General features: G+C 39.8%; 1 long non-coding RNA gene across 1 annotated transcript; it reads left to right on the forward strand.

Moving 5' to 3' along the window:
• The first annotated feature begins 1,922 nt into the window (after window positions 1–1,922).
• Window positions 1,923–4,422, forward strand: LOC114094919 (uncharacterized). Its single transcript, XR_003583160.2, has 2 exons — window positions 1,923–2,426; window positions 4,290–4,422. It is a non-coding gene; the product is annotated as an uncharacterized lncRNA (long non-coding RNA).
• Window positions 4,423–14,509: the final 10,087 nt, after the last annotated feature.

The following is a 14,509-nucleotide window of genomic DNA, read 5'->3' on the forward strand; positions in this document are numbered from 1 at the left end:
TCATTTAAAGAACTTCGAAAGGGTTTCAAGTCATCAGCATGCAAATAATGATAGTTTAAGTTAAATGGAATAGTTTGGATATTTGTGTTATATTCATCCAAACAGTATTTATTGAGACTCTAGTACTGGGCCGGCCACCATATGTCAGGGATGAACTCTAGAAGGTGAGGGAGAAAAATGCAAGATGTGTGGTAAGTGCCCACTCTAAAGGGAGGTGGGCGTGGCTCAGAAAGATGCTCAGCTAGGAAGTCTGGACTTGAGATTTACAGGGCGAGTAAGGGAAGAGCAGGTGATGTGCGGTTTTCAGGGAGAAAAATGGTGAGGGCAAAGGTGACAGGTAGAAGGGAAGAGAAGCTGGGTGAAGAAGGCTGAAGGTTGGGAGCACATCATTCTTGCAGTTTTACTGTAAGATTAAATACCTCATGCTGCTGACATCTTCCTTCCTGTCAGTTAACTCTCAAAAAATTTGAAGGGTTATGATGCATTGCAAGATGAAAATTTTGACTGTAAGCAAACACAGTGACATTGCAAGAACCTTCACTTGGTTGGTATGGAAGGAGTTTGAAAACTGCATCTCCTCCCTCACCTTCCTCCCAGCTCTGGAGGGCATCTCCTTGATACTTTCTTGTCCCCTCGGCAGGTGGATAACTCACCATGACATAAACATGCTACTTGGAAGCAATTATAAGGAGAACAGGTAGCCATTTGTCATAGACGGCCAATGTAATGAAGTGCCTCTGTGTCATACCTGGAAGTATGCAAAGTGCTCTCAGATTATGATGACATTACCTTAACTTATATTGACCACCTACTGTGTGCCAAGTAGTATGCTGTTTTATTGACCACCTACTATGTGCTAAGTACTAACTTTTCATGTTATTTCACTGCATACTTAACAACCACCTTTTGAGACTGGCCTCATTGTTATCTCTATAACACAGAACCCTGTATTATAGCACTGGGGTGTTCTTGTTTCGCACACCTGAAGAATGAAGTACACAGAAAGAGAGGGTGAAAATTCAGTGTGAGATTTATTAGAAGCAAGCAAGGAAAACCCCACAGCATGGGAGGTGTCCCCGAGAGGGTACCTATCTTTGGAGGCTCTCTGTCTAGGGACCTTGTATAAATTTTGATGAGGAACTAAACTTTCATTAGAGAATCACTCTTGATTGTTCTCTTTTTTGGACTAAGTTTAAAGCACACGATTTTGATTTTTCATTCCAATAAAGGGATGGTTTAATGCCCTTGTCAACCCAAGTTCATCCTGTACTTGTTCCTTAAAACAAAAGCTTGCATTCAAAATAAACTAACTGGGGTTGACTAATGTTAGAGTAGTCAAGAAAACATAATTTCTCACGTGGCCTTGCCTTTCTGGGGCAATAACAGAATGTATAGGTTCCCAAGAGTGAGTGGGGCCTTCCAGTCAGGCAGCCAAAAATACACAAACAAAAAACAAACGGTTTTAATCTGGGACGGTGGGATCCCATTCTCTAAGGTTCTCATTTTTATCTGCCTATAGATAATTCATCTCTTGCCTCATCTCTGTTTTACAGATGAGGAGACTGAGACACAAAAATTACTCGAATTTTTAGGTCATGCTATTTAGGGCTGTCCCAGGACTTGGACTCTGGCTAAGTGACCCACTACAAAGCAGGAATCAGATGTCCTATTTGTGGGTGAGGAAATTTCCTTTGTATTTTTTTTTCTACCATATTATGAGCCATTTCTGTAAATCATTATCCTCTCTTTGCAAAAGTCCTGCCAAAGAGGTCAATGGGTAAAAGAAATGACACATTTCCAAAGATCTGCTTTCCTCTTTCAAGTTCTTTCTGGCCACTTCTTTTTCCTGTTGTGCAATCAACCCAACTCTTGGTCTGATGAGACAAGTCTGAACCCTCTTTCTATGGCTGGTCTTTGTTGATGTTCTAGAGATGAGATTAGGCTGAGAGCCCACTGGGAAGCTTTGGGTTCTGCTTGGCACTTAGTGTACCCTGGATGCTGGGTAAATGCTAATTACTGGTGATGATAACAAGGCATATAAAACCAGCTGTTCATGTTTCATGCTGTTCAGCTTCCCTCTTAGGGGAGGGGCCAGAGCAGCATGAAGCAGACAGGGTGGCCACTTCCCTGTTTAATGCAGGGCTCCTTGGGTGCTGTCTGTAGCTGTCCATTACAATTTGAATAATCCATTGTACTAAGAATAGAGGAACTAATTGAATTTCTACAGGGCTCCTAGGAGCTACAGTAACTCACTTTAGGATGATACAGTTACCTGCAATTGTCTTGCTAGAAAATGAAGAACAATTTGGCAACTGTGATTCCCTGCCCTGAATCTGTTGTTCCTATTTTGTTTTTAACTCTTCGGAGTGAAATTCCTCTTCCTGGGCCTCCCAGCTCTGGATAAAAGTGGTGCAGACTCTAAGGAAGTGAGTATCTTCTCTGCCCTTCGTCTTGTTTTGTTTCAGGTGTTCTCTGACTTTTCACTTAACTTGGGGTTGAAGGGACCCCATTTCACATGGTTTCTGAGCCTGGGATAAATCTTCTGATATCTGGATTTTCTCCCTGCTATAGTTTCTGTTATCAAAAGCAGCAGGAAAGGCTTTACTTCTGAAACGAAGGGTAAGCTTAGAGATGAAGTGAACACATTTCTTGGTAAGTGTAAATACACAATATTTAAAATGCTCAGTTTTAAAATAAAATGATACCAATCTAGGACTGTCTGGCTGATCTCTAAATATTTCAGAGTATGCTCTTTGAATGTTTAAGAGGCACAGCCTAAAAATAAGTGAGAAGATAGAGTTTGCGATCACATGTATCATTGAGTTCAACTCTCTTCCTCAGGGCCAGGCTGAGGTGAGAGGCTTCTTTTATAATCCATGCAAGAGTTCAGATAAGGAGCACCCTACTTTCCATGTTCCTATGAGGAATTATGCTCTAGAGACAGAGGCCTGTCCCTGGGTTTAGGGGTAGTTAGGTGGTCTTTTGGGCATTGGTGTCCTCCACAGATATTTGGGTTGAAGCCATGGGAAGTGACAGGCATGGTGACCTAGAGAATGACAGATAACATGTGGAGCATTCTAGGTGAGTGGGTGGAGGTGAGGATCCAGGATTCTTGTAACCTGTGATTGATAATTTCATGTTCATTTGGGTAGACTACGGGGCCCAGTAGTTTGGTCAAACATAAATTTAAATGTTACAATGAAGGTATTTTTTAGATGAGATTGACATTTGTATTGGTTTTCTGTTACTGTAACAAATACCTGAGATAAATCAGCTTAAAAAGAGGAAAGTTTATTTTGGCTCACAGTTTTAGACATTTCAGTCTGTGATCCATCAGGCCTGTTGCTTTTGGAGCCTGTGGTGAGGCAGCACATCATGGAAGGAGCACGTTTTGGAGCAAAGCACTCACCTTGGTACATGCAAAGAATATAGGGAGGGGCTGGATTCCCATGATCACTTTTGAGGGCAATAATCTAAGGCCTTCTGCTAGGTTCCACCTTTTAAAGGTTCCACCACTTCCTAATAGTTACTGGATGGGGACCAAGCCTTTAATATATGGGCTTTTGAGGACATTATAAATCTAAATTATAGCAACATTTACATCAGCAGAATTAGAGTAAAGCAGATTGTCCTCCATAATACGGATGGGCCTCATCCAATTTATTGAAGGCTGTCAGAGAAAAGACTCAGGTCCCCCCAAAGAGAAAGGTATTTTGCCTTTAGACTACTTCTGACTTTTCAACCTCAAAAAAAAAAAAAAAAAAAAAAAAAAACCAGAGGGAGATTTTCTAAAAAATAATGGTATTTATTTGGGACTAGCAGAGTATTCCAATGGAATAGCAGAGATATATATATATATATATATATATATATATATATATATATATATATATATATATATATATCTGCCCGTAGTAAACTCTGGGAATATTCAAGGAAGTTGAGGAAAGAGGAAATATGAAAGACAAAAGAGGAAATATGAAAGACAAAAATGAAGAGTTTTACATCTGCTGTTTGGCAACAATTATCTGGACCAAAATAATGAATAACAAGAGTGGCATTAGTTCAAGGTTGAACAGACAACTGTCCTATATAAGGACTTTCTGTAAAAGGTCATAGTGGCCTCTGTGCAAGGTTGAGCTTCTGGCAGAGTCTTTTGTGACAGCTACTCTCAAGCAGTCGTGTATAAGATCCCTTCCTTTATAACCTCCTGGTTTAATTTATTTTTTGCTAGTGTCGACACAATGACTCCATTCTGATTCTGACAATTTTCACATTTTTTTTCACAGACTCAAGATCGCAACATTGACTACTGCTACAATTTCCAACCTACCAGACTGTAAAATTTGGACCTAGAAGCTCCCACAATTACATGAGTTAATTACTTAAAAACAAAACAAAATAAAACAAAACTTCTATCTATACACATTCTATTGCTTTGGTCTCTTTGGGAAGGCCTAACTAAAACAGGACTCTTCTGGACTCTGTTGGGACTTTAGCATGTGTTCTTGGGGTCACTGGAGGGAACTTTGCCTGGAACCATGGGCAGCTATGTGGATTCTAAGTGTGGCTGCTTCTTTCAGGATGGCCTCAAGTCCCCAGTTTGCTCAGATTGTCCTGTGGTTTGGACATATAGGTCAGTGGGTTGTGGTAGCTCATTCATCTTTGGATTCCAGTACTCACAGGTGACAGGTTGGCTGCTCATATTTGCATTTAGATGCTAGACGGTTTAATGGTCCTTTGGTAAAACCATGTTGCCTTGAATTTTAGTTGACCTACTCTGAACATGTCACAATGTCCTGGTATCTTTGCTTTCTGTCTCAAGGATTCGTGGCTCTCTCAACACAAGAGACTGTCTAGTAGGTATCAGGAAAGGTGTGGCAGGAAAAATAGCACATATCAAGATCCAAAGGCTTCCCTTTTGAGAGATGGAGTGCTATTGGAAATTGTAAGTTAAAAAGTTATCAGTTAAAAGAGAAGGTGCAAGAAGAGGGATGAAAGTTGCAAGTCTCAAGGACTAAGCCAGAAAGGAAGCAAGAGAAAAGCTTCCATGAACCAGACAGGAGTGTGATGTCAGGCACCATAGTTCACAGCCTCGGGCGTCCATCACTTACCCCATGGGTCAGTCTGAGCACAACAGGGGTCTGGAGTTTACATACCTGAGACCAAATGCTTTTCATTTTCCTTTCAGCGATTGTTTTCCTCTTTACTTTTTACAACTTTTTGTTGGGTCAACTTGTTTGCTTGTCTTTATGTTTTTGGCAGCAGTTTCGCCCGGCAACAAGTCTTCCTATATGTGAATGTAGCCAGATCATTTTGAGATTCTGGAGCATATTTAAAAGCATTCCATGCTTTTAAAACCTCATAACCCTGAACTGAAAATGCAAACTCCCCAGAATCATGACAGATTTACATCAGGACATCCCGGGATATTTATGTCTGGCTTCAACTCAATTGCATGTCATTGCTACTGTACTCCATACAGAAATTGCAGTCTCGTGTTAAAGATTTGTTAGAATGATTCTTGTTTGTCCCTCCATCCTGGTTTATGATATGTAAATAAGAGGCACCAGGTCTTTCTTATATTTATACTTTAAATGTATCTAAACAAAGTTACGTGGATGATACCAAAGTGATCATCAGTGTCATAGAGAGGAAGAGAAGTTGGGGCATCTAGGAAGTTATGGGGGTTAGAGAAGACACTAGAGTAGATAAGTCTGTCTTTTCAGATCTATTTGAAGGGATGCTGCTAGGAAGCGACATAGACTGGTGAGGGATCTTTGCCTGCTTGGGAGGTGCAGGGTGAGTGATGAATGAGAAACTGGTGATGGAAAGAGCTGTGGCTGCTGTCTTCTCCACTGCTTCAGGAAGGGAACAGAGGCAGACAGGTTGGGCACAGATGACAAGCCCATTTCTATCAGACAATATTTCATCCAATTTTTTTTGACCTTTTTGCCTGAGTTGCACAATATATATTACAATTTACAGAATCTGAATTATAAATGTGACATACTGTACATCCTTGTGCCAGATAACAAGTTAGTATGGTTCACTACCGGGACTATCCTAGTTTTGATGTCTGAATCACAGGGCAGTTTGGCTAGTGGAAATGGACACCTAGTATCACCCCAAAGGGGCAGGCGTATAGAGGAGCGCCATTATGGAACACAAATCCAGTTTCAGGTTTGATCTAGAGACAAGTGGATGCTAGTACCTCCACAAATGGGAGCTACATATTACTCCCTTTTTTTATATACATCCTTTAGTCTCAGACATTTTGTTATAGCAGTGGAAAGTTAACTAATACAGAGGCCTTCTTAAGTTTTGTGCTCACCTTCTCTTGTGTCCTACCTTTGCCCTCATGCTAAAAGGTAACATTTAAGCCTGGAGTCTCTGGTCTTTAATTTTTAATCTCTTTGCTATGCCCATCCTATCCCCCTTCTACCTAACTAAGCAGTTGCTTTAACAGTGGATTTATTTGGTAAAACAACACCTTTACTTTTATTTTTGGCTAGTAGGCTCATAAAGTTTGTTGGACTGGATATTGTCCTCATCTCCTGAGAAAGCTACTGCTTTACTGCCACTGCTAAATCCCTCTTCAGTTCAGGGTACATATGTTTGCTTTTTCAACCCTGCCAAATTTCGGATTGTGATTTTGGTCAACTTGTAAGTGAGGCCACAAGCAGAGAGTGTTACCTTTAGCCAAGTGATGTTTCTTTCCATCTCTGCTTGCAGATTCATTAATGCTAACCTTGAATAATTTTGCTAAAGGTGGCAAGAAGGAGCTATCAAACACTACTTTTCCCTACACTGCAGCTTCAGTTAGCAGGTCATCCGCCTTTTAAGATCAGAAGTGTTTTACTTTGAACCAAATGTTTTGCTACTGCAAAATAAAAGCCACCCGTTTTTTCAGTCTTCAGTACTCATGCCCTCTGTGCTCACTGTTTGATCACATCTGTGAAGCCATTGCGATATTTTTAAATTGTCATGTAGCTCTCCAATTTTAAGTACTAAATTCTGTATCAGATAGTATTACATCTGGCTGCCTGTGACAGAGAAACTAAATCTGTTTAAACAAACAGAATATTTTCTCTCATTTAAAAAGTTAAAAAGGAGTTCTTAACCAGTTTTTGGCTAGTAGAGAGAATCCCCAAGTCCTCAGGGTCATGGGCCCCTTCATAATTTCAGCTCCACAACTCCCAAAAATGTCTTTATTCTCATGATCCACAAAAACTGCCAGGCATCACTACTATGTTCTGGGCAGGAGGATGGAGGAAGAGGGAAGAAACATGCTTCTGCCCTCTAAGGACACTCACAGATGTTGCACTAATACCTGTGCTTACCCCTAACTGGCCAGAAACTTAAGTAGTTGAGCATGCTGAGCTTCAGGAGAGGGGGTAAATTAAGGCCCTGATGCCCACAGCTCTGGGCTTAGCTGAACACTAGTGCTCAGTGACTGAGACAGTAGGGGAGAATGGATATTTTAGACAGCCAGTGATTCTTTTTATCAAGTGCTGCTTGGTAGCATTGAATTATTTCTCTCTCTCTCTCTCTCTCTCTCTCTCTCTCTCTCTCTCTATATATATATATATATATATATATACACACACACACATTCACATACACACACATATGTGTGTGTATGTGTGTGTGTGTGTGTGTGTGTGTGTGTGTGTAATAAATATTGACTATCTGCTGTGTGTCAGGAGGGGCTCAGGTCCCACAGGAGAATTACATATGACGTGGACAGAAGAATTATATAAGGTCATAGAGATGAAGATGCCACAGTGGTGGGATCTAGTTATTTTATTAAGGAAGAAAACCACTGCCAGTTTTAATTGTAATAAATATTTTGGTTTAGATATGCTAACAATTTCAAAGATGTTTAAATGTTAAAAATTATATATATATATATATATGTGTGTGTGTGTGTGTGTGTGTATCTGAATTAATATAATTAAATATTTTAGAGTGCAGATTTTTGGGATGTCTTTTATCTCTCTTAGCCTTAGTGTTCTCATTTGCAAAAAGAGGATACTAGTTCTCCTGGTATCAGAGTGTGAAAGGATTAAATAAGCTAATTCACATGAAGCGCTAGCCCAAAGTTATAAATGCAGTAAGTGCTCATGAAATGTTAAGTTCTCATGGTTTTAAGTAAGGGTTCCTGCCTTCGAAATGGCTTCCCCTCTAACAGGTGACACTGTAACACAAGAGAGGCAACAAAATAGGGAAAGGAGTGGAAAAGTCCCTTTTAATATAGTTCTAGGAGAGCAAACATGTGTGATAAATATTATGTCCATTTAACTGGTCTGAAGCAAATCCCCCTGAGAATCAGAGGAGAATTATTAACCATTCAAACAATTCCAATGCATTAAGTCCGTCTCAGTCCCCTTGCCTGCCGAAGGTGGACCCAGCCAGGAAGCCCACCTGATGCCCACAGCTCTGGGCTTAGCTGAACTCCTGTATCATTGCAAAAACCCGAGTGTGGCTGAAGGGAGCTAGAAGTTCCTCCTGGTAGACTTCCAGAATGTGTCCTTCTGCAAATTTCTCACATTTTCACCAAGGACTGGACAGATAAATTTCCTCATAGGATTGCCTCTCGGCAGCAAAAACCTCACTGAGGGAGGCAAACTCCTACTTATTTTTGAGGAAATCTTGACTATTGCAAAGGATGCAATCATCCTTCCCACCCCTAGAGAGAGCGAATTGTAAGAGACTTTATGACTCTTTGCAAAAGCACCCTTTCCCAGCACATTTTCTCCCTTTGCTGGGTTTGATTTAGAGCAGGCAGAGTCTATCTCAAGTGTGTTTATTCCTTTTGGTTAAGTGGTGCCTCTGACATTTATGGCCCAGGAGAATAAAACACATCTATTATGTCTTGAAGAAATCAACCACATGAAGCTCAACAAATTCTCTCTCAAGAAATTTTTGGCTTTTTAAACTAGCTCATATGTTAAATGGTTTACATTTGAGGTAAAAAAAATGTTGAGACCCCAGAGTTTTAGTCATCCTAAAATAGTTTTATATTCTATCCAAGGAATTTTTTTTTTTAAATTTCTTTTGTATGTTGATGGACCTTTATTTTTATTCATTTATTTGTATGTGGTGCTGAGAATCAAACCCGGTGCCTCTTACATGCTAGGCAAGCACTAAAAATTTTTAAATGACTTAATTTTATTTATTTATTTTTTTTAACTTTAATCATTATATTCTTGAGGGCTATACTTGGAATGTTGGCTGCTTGTTAATGGTATTCAAATTTTTTTTTTTTTTTTTTGCTGTGCTGGGGATTAAACTCAGGGCCTCACACATGCTAGGTAAGCACTCTACCATTTAGCCACATCTCCAGCCCTTCATATTTTTGATACAAGCTCTCACTAAGTTGCCCAGGCTGGCCCTGATCTTGCAAACCTTCTGTGTCAGCCTCCTGAGGAGCTGAATTACCAGAGTGAGCCATTGTGTCCAGCCTCAACAACTTTCTCTGGTGAGGGGCAGGCCTGATTTGACATGATGGCCGCATTACCCAGAGAATCCTCCAGAAGACAGAAGAAGTGAGGGGCCTACATACACAGTAGTAGTTATTGCCTAGGGAGCCACTGTCCCTATGCTCTGGCTGATACTGGTACCCTCATGGAGGGTGGTTGCCTAGGTGTTTCTGGTGCTGTACAGTGGCCAGTGCTGCTCTGCTTGGCCATGTCCAACTTGCCCTTGACCTTTGTGACCTGGGGTCATTATCCCCTGAGATGCCGTGGCCTGGAGTTCTGCCTTCTAGTCTATGGTACTCAATTCTTTAATAAGTAGGAAAATGCCTCTCATTCAAGAACCCAGTTCTCTGTTAGAGGGGATGTGACGGGGTGGGAGGTGTCTTATAAGACACACTCCCAAGATGTATGGCTATTTCAGTTATATTACCAGCTCTCCAGTGGTAAAGTGGCAAATTTCATATGGCAGAGTGACTTTCAGTCTTAGATTTAGAGCTTTTCACATTTAAAGATGTTTCTGTGAATACTTCTCTCTTTCTTAAGGTTCATAGATAGTCCTGCCCAAAACATTTTTGAAGCCCAGGGAAAAATTCTAAATACTTGAGTGCATAAATTAAGTGAACATACAATGTTATATAGAACATTTTTTATTCTCCTTTGATAAATATCCACTCCTAACAACAAAATTTCTATTTTTTAAATTTTAGTCTTTTTACTTTTCTAAACTTCATTTTATATTTCCTATCATAATTTTAGTTTGTTCTCAATATCAACCTAAAGAATGAAAGACAAAAAGAGGTGGTTCTATTTGGAGTGTATAAAAGATTGAATGAATCCTTAAACAGTATCAATTAAAATAAATGTAAACATTGAAAATTAAGATCTTTTTATGATTTCAAAATAGAAAGTCTTTTCATAATTTCAGTTGAAATTTCAATCTTCTGAAATTCAGAGAAAGTTCAAATTTTAATGAGGGAATAGCAAAAATTTCAATCACTTATTTAAGTAGAAAATGTAATTTTCTGAATCTAAATGAAATGATTTATATATAAAATGTTAAAATAAATCAACCCCTACAAAACTCCCAAGACAGAAATATTCAAGTTCAGTTCAACTTTGGCTAATCATTTGACCTTCAGGCAGTCCTAGGTCCTCCTGACCACCCACATCTCCATCATTAGGCTGGGCAATAAGAACGGGCTGTGTGAGAAAGAGGTGCTGCTATCTTGTAGTTTTTGCAGTAGAGAGGTCATGACTTGGTTATTAGGAAACACGACTTAGGTCATGCATGACTACCATTTTTTTTTTTTTATATTAAGGAAATCAGAATAGGATAGATGGAGCAGAAAGGATTCTTAGGGAAATAAGATTACTTGATTTGATACTATGCTGGTAGACACAAGTCATTATTTATACATGTGTCTAAATCTGTACAAGGTATAACACCAAGAGTGAACTTGGGGGTGACATGTGTTTCCATCTATCCGTGCAGGTTCCTCAGTAGTAACCTGTGTGTGGTTCTGGTGAAGGATATTAATAAGGGGGGAGGTTGCACATGTCTGAGAGCCTGCTTATATGGGAAATCTCTGTACTTTGCTCTCAATTTTTTTGCTCTTTAAAAATGAAGTCTAAGAAAAAAGAAAAGAAAATAGAGCCTGAGATAAATGAGAAATAAAAAAAGTCTATTCAAAACATTTGACGTCCTAAAGAGGAGACAAATGAACTCTTCATTGAATTTGAATAATGAAAGCTCTTCTAACACGTTAATTGGCTTTCTCTGCTTGCTTCCTTTTAGGTCTACATGGTGTTCTTGAAAATTTCCAAAGATTCCCTTTCTCACACTATGAATGGTGCTGTTCCCAGACTGGAGTCCTCTCTCTCCACCTCTCCAGGATCCCTAATTGTTCATGAGCTTGCCCAACTATTTCATACTCCTGAGACTTTCCTTCCTCCTGCGAGCACCTTCAATGTTCTCTACATTGATTCAGTTTAAACTTGTGTAGGAGCAAAATCTATGCCTTATACTTTAAAAATGCCATACCCCTTGCAGAGTTTGGTTATAGTTCTGGGCATATTGAGCACACAGTAGGTATAAATTGAATACATTCTGTTTGAAAAAAATCTTCCTTTGACTTGATCAGAAAACAAGAAAAATTTGACAAGTCTTTTACTTTTTTGTAATGCTTTCAAAACATGTCTGGCATCTAGGTTTCTTATGTTTTAAAATGTTTCTGCTTTGTTTATTCTTGTGTTAATGAAGAGTGGTCTCAGAGTGCACATCAGATCTAATTTTACATACAGCAGGGACCTTTCCGTCCAACTGAAATCCATCTGGAAGTAGAAAGGTGGTAGAAACACCAAACTCAAAAATAAACTCTCATAGAGATTTTGTTGATAGCACATGCACTGGATAACAGCCTCCAATGCTCAGGATGCCAAGCAAGGAGAACTCTGGCAACGAATCCCTTTCTATTTGCCTGTTTTTCTTGACTCAACAAAGAAAATAACATGTCAATGGAATGCAATGTAGTGGCCAAAGGAAAACCCCAAACCCAGAATGTCCCGAGTGTTAAATGACCTTTTAGCTGGCTTCTCCTTTTTCTCTGCTTCTGTTTGTGATTCAGGAAAGACAGCTCTTTCTGTTGTCTCTGCTAAACCTGCACTCTCAACAGATGCTATCTCCTGGAAAACAAAACCAAACAGAACAGCATAAGCCCACAGATAACTCTCCCAGCTCAGAGCAGACGAGGCATGCTCTGAAATCAGGGAGAACAATTATTCTCTCTTTGTATTTCTGCATGTCCAATGATAAGATTTGACTGTCTATGTCTCTTAAGTTTTCTTGTTTTTAGAGTTACCTAGACCATGTTCCTTTCGTTTTGCACATCTTCATCATATAATCTGGAGGTTTCTGATAAATATTGCGTAAATCATCACATTGGCTACACAATAAAAGATACGGCTGCGTGGATTATTGAAAATGAAAGTCTATCATTATTTGTGATTCTCTTGGCAGAAGTAGTAGTTAGGAAGATAGGCTTGGTTGGTTCTGTTACTGATTTCAGCCTTCCTCTTTTCCTTTCTTCTCTCCTATTCCTCCTTCCCTTTTCTCAGTCTGCCATCCATTCTAAAGTGTAATGACCCTCCAGTGTCTCGTATTTGGCCAGTCAATACAGGAAGCAGTGTCTGGCTCAGTCTTGCTGCTTTCCTTAATATCTACTTATCCAGCTACATTTTCCCTATGGACACATCATCAGAATTTTTAAAACAGTTTGCTTCCCATTCTAGTTACACTCAGCGTGATTCTCTTTAATGTCTGGCTTATTGTGTCACTTAGATTTTCCATGTATTTTAATATGTATTTTTCTCCAGTCCTCCTTGAATTAATTTTCACTGCTCTCCAGTCTTTGTGGAAGATTCTTTTTCAAAAATGGCATGAGATGAAACAAAAAGCAATCTGGAAAATAGTTTGACATTTTTAAAGTCTGTTTTGATTTTGAAAGAAAATTTATATACTCCCCCCACCCGGCTCTTTCATTCCCCTGTCCAACTATTTGAGGAAAATCAGGAAGAGGAAACTAGATAGTGGATAGTATACACTACAGTATGTAAGGAGGAATAGTAAGTAGTCTCTCTAAAAGCCACTGGCATTTCCTACCATAAGAGACCCTGATAAAGAATAATATACCATGGCATTGAATTAGTAACGGTAGCTGGAATATTAAACATCACTGGTTTTGAAACTAGCTTTGAAACTCAAATGTGAAAAGAGTAGCTTATCACTACCACTGAGAAAATAAAGACCTTCCAAGGCATGTTCAACTGGGAGCCAGGGAAGCAGCCAGAATGGTTGAACTTGCAGAGAGGAGAAAAAATGAGACATGAAAGAGGGAGCCAACACTGTCCACGTTGTTTCTCAAGGCCTTCTAGAAAGAATCTAGCAGAAGCTGGATGACTGAACTTCCCGAATGTTGCAAGCAGAATGCTTCAGCTGGATGAGGGTGTGGAGCAGATGATAACCACATTGTGTCCACTATACAGTGTGACGAATCTGCCTTGCATACCTAACCAAGGTGCAGGACATCATTAGGGCTGATGATGGAAATCTGGCATTGAGCTTTTCTTGTGGCTTTGACCTGGTTTCACCTGGCCGCACCCCTGCTTCCTGTTTGCTGTGTGTTGGGAGGTTGTGGTCCCTGCGGTTGTTAGGGAAGTCTGCAAGACTGCACAGGAAGAGTGGGCCTCAGGGAGCTTGGAGGAGCACCCAGGCTGGGCTCAGCAACCAGGCCTATGCTGTTCTTCCACTAGTATCACAAGAGTTATCTTCTTGTTTATTTTAGAGAAGTTGGGAGTGTGCAAGGTAAAGTGTTATAGGATGTGCTATAAAAGCCACAGATCCTTGGGGAGGTCCCGAGCATGGGGTTAGTTGAATACAAAACATCAGTTGGGACCTTGCATCTTATCCAGGGGCATAGCTGTGGTGGCAGTTTTAACTGCAGTTTTTAATGCTGATAGAGATGGTCTATTCCTGTACTGACTTTGGTGTATCAAGCTAACAGGAAGACAGGAAAAGGCAAGGGTGGGCCTGGGAAAGAGAGACATGGTATGAGAAATACATGGATGTGTTGAGAGGAGAGAAATCTTTGTAGGATGGGGATTCAAAACATGGAAATAGGAAAAGATATTCTTTGTGTGTGAACAGAGCAAAGAAATCAGACTAGAAAATGAAATTGACTCATAGAAATAGAAGTCCCTATTGACTAAATAAGAGGAGAAGCAATGGAAATAATTCTGTCTCATGGAAAATAGAGCCTGTACCTCTTCTGGCTGTGTTGTACCTTATCTGGCCTATCTCCAACCTCCAAGTTCTAGATGGGGGCACTTCTGAAATCCCTTGTTTCAATCTAGGAGCTAGATGATTTAGTCACTATGATAGATACCCAAAGTAGACTGATCTTAAAAATCAGTTAAAGATAGCTTTGTGCCTAAAATTTCATATTGGTAGAAATTGGAAAGCTTAGAAAGTC

Source organism: Marmota flaviventris, chromosome 4, assembly GCF_047511675.1.
Source record: "Marmota flaviventris isolate mMarFla1 chromosome 4, mMarFla1.hap1, whole genome shotgun sequence".
NCBI lineage: Eukaryota > Metazoa > Chordata > Mammalia > Rodentia > Sciuridae > Marmota > Marmota flaviventris.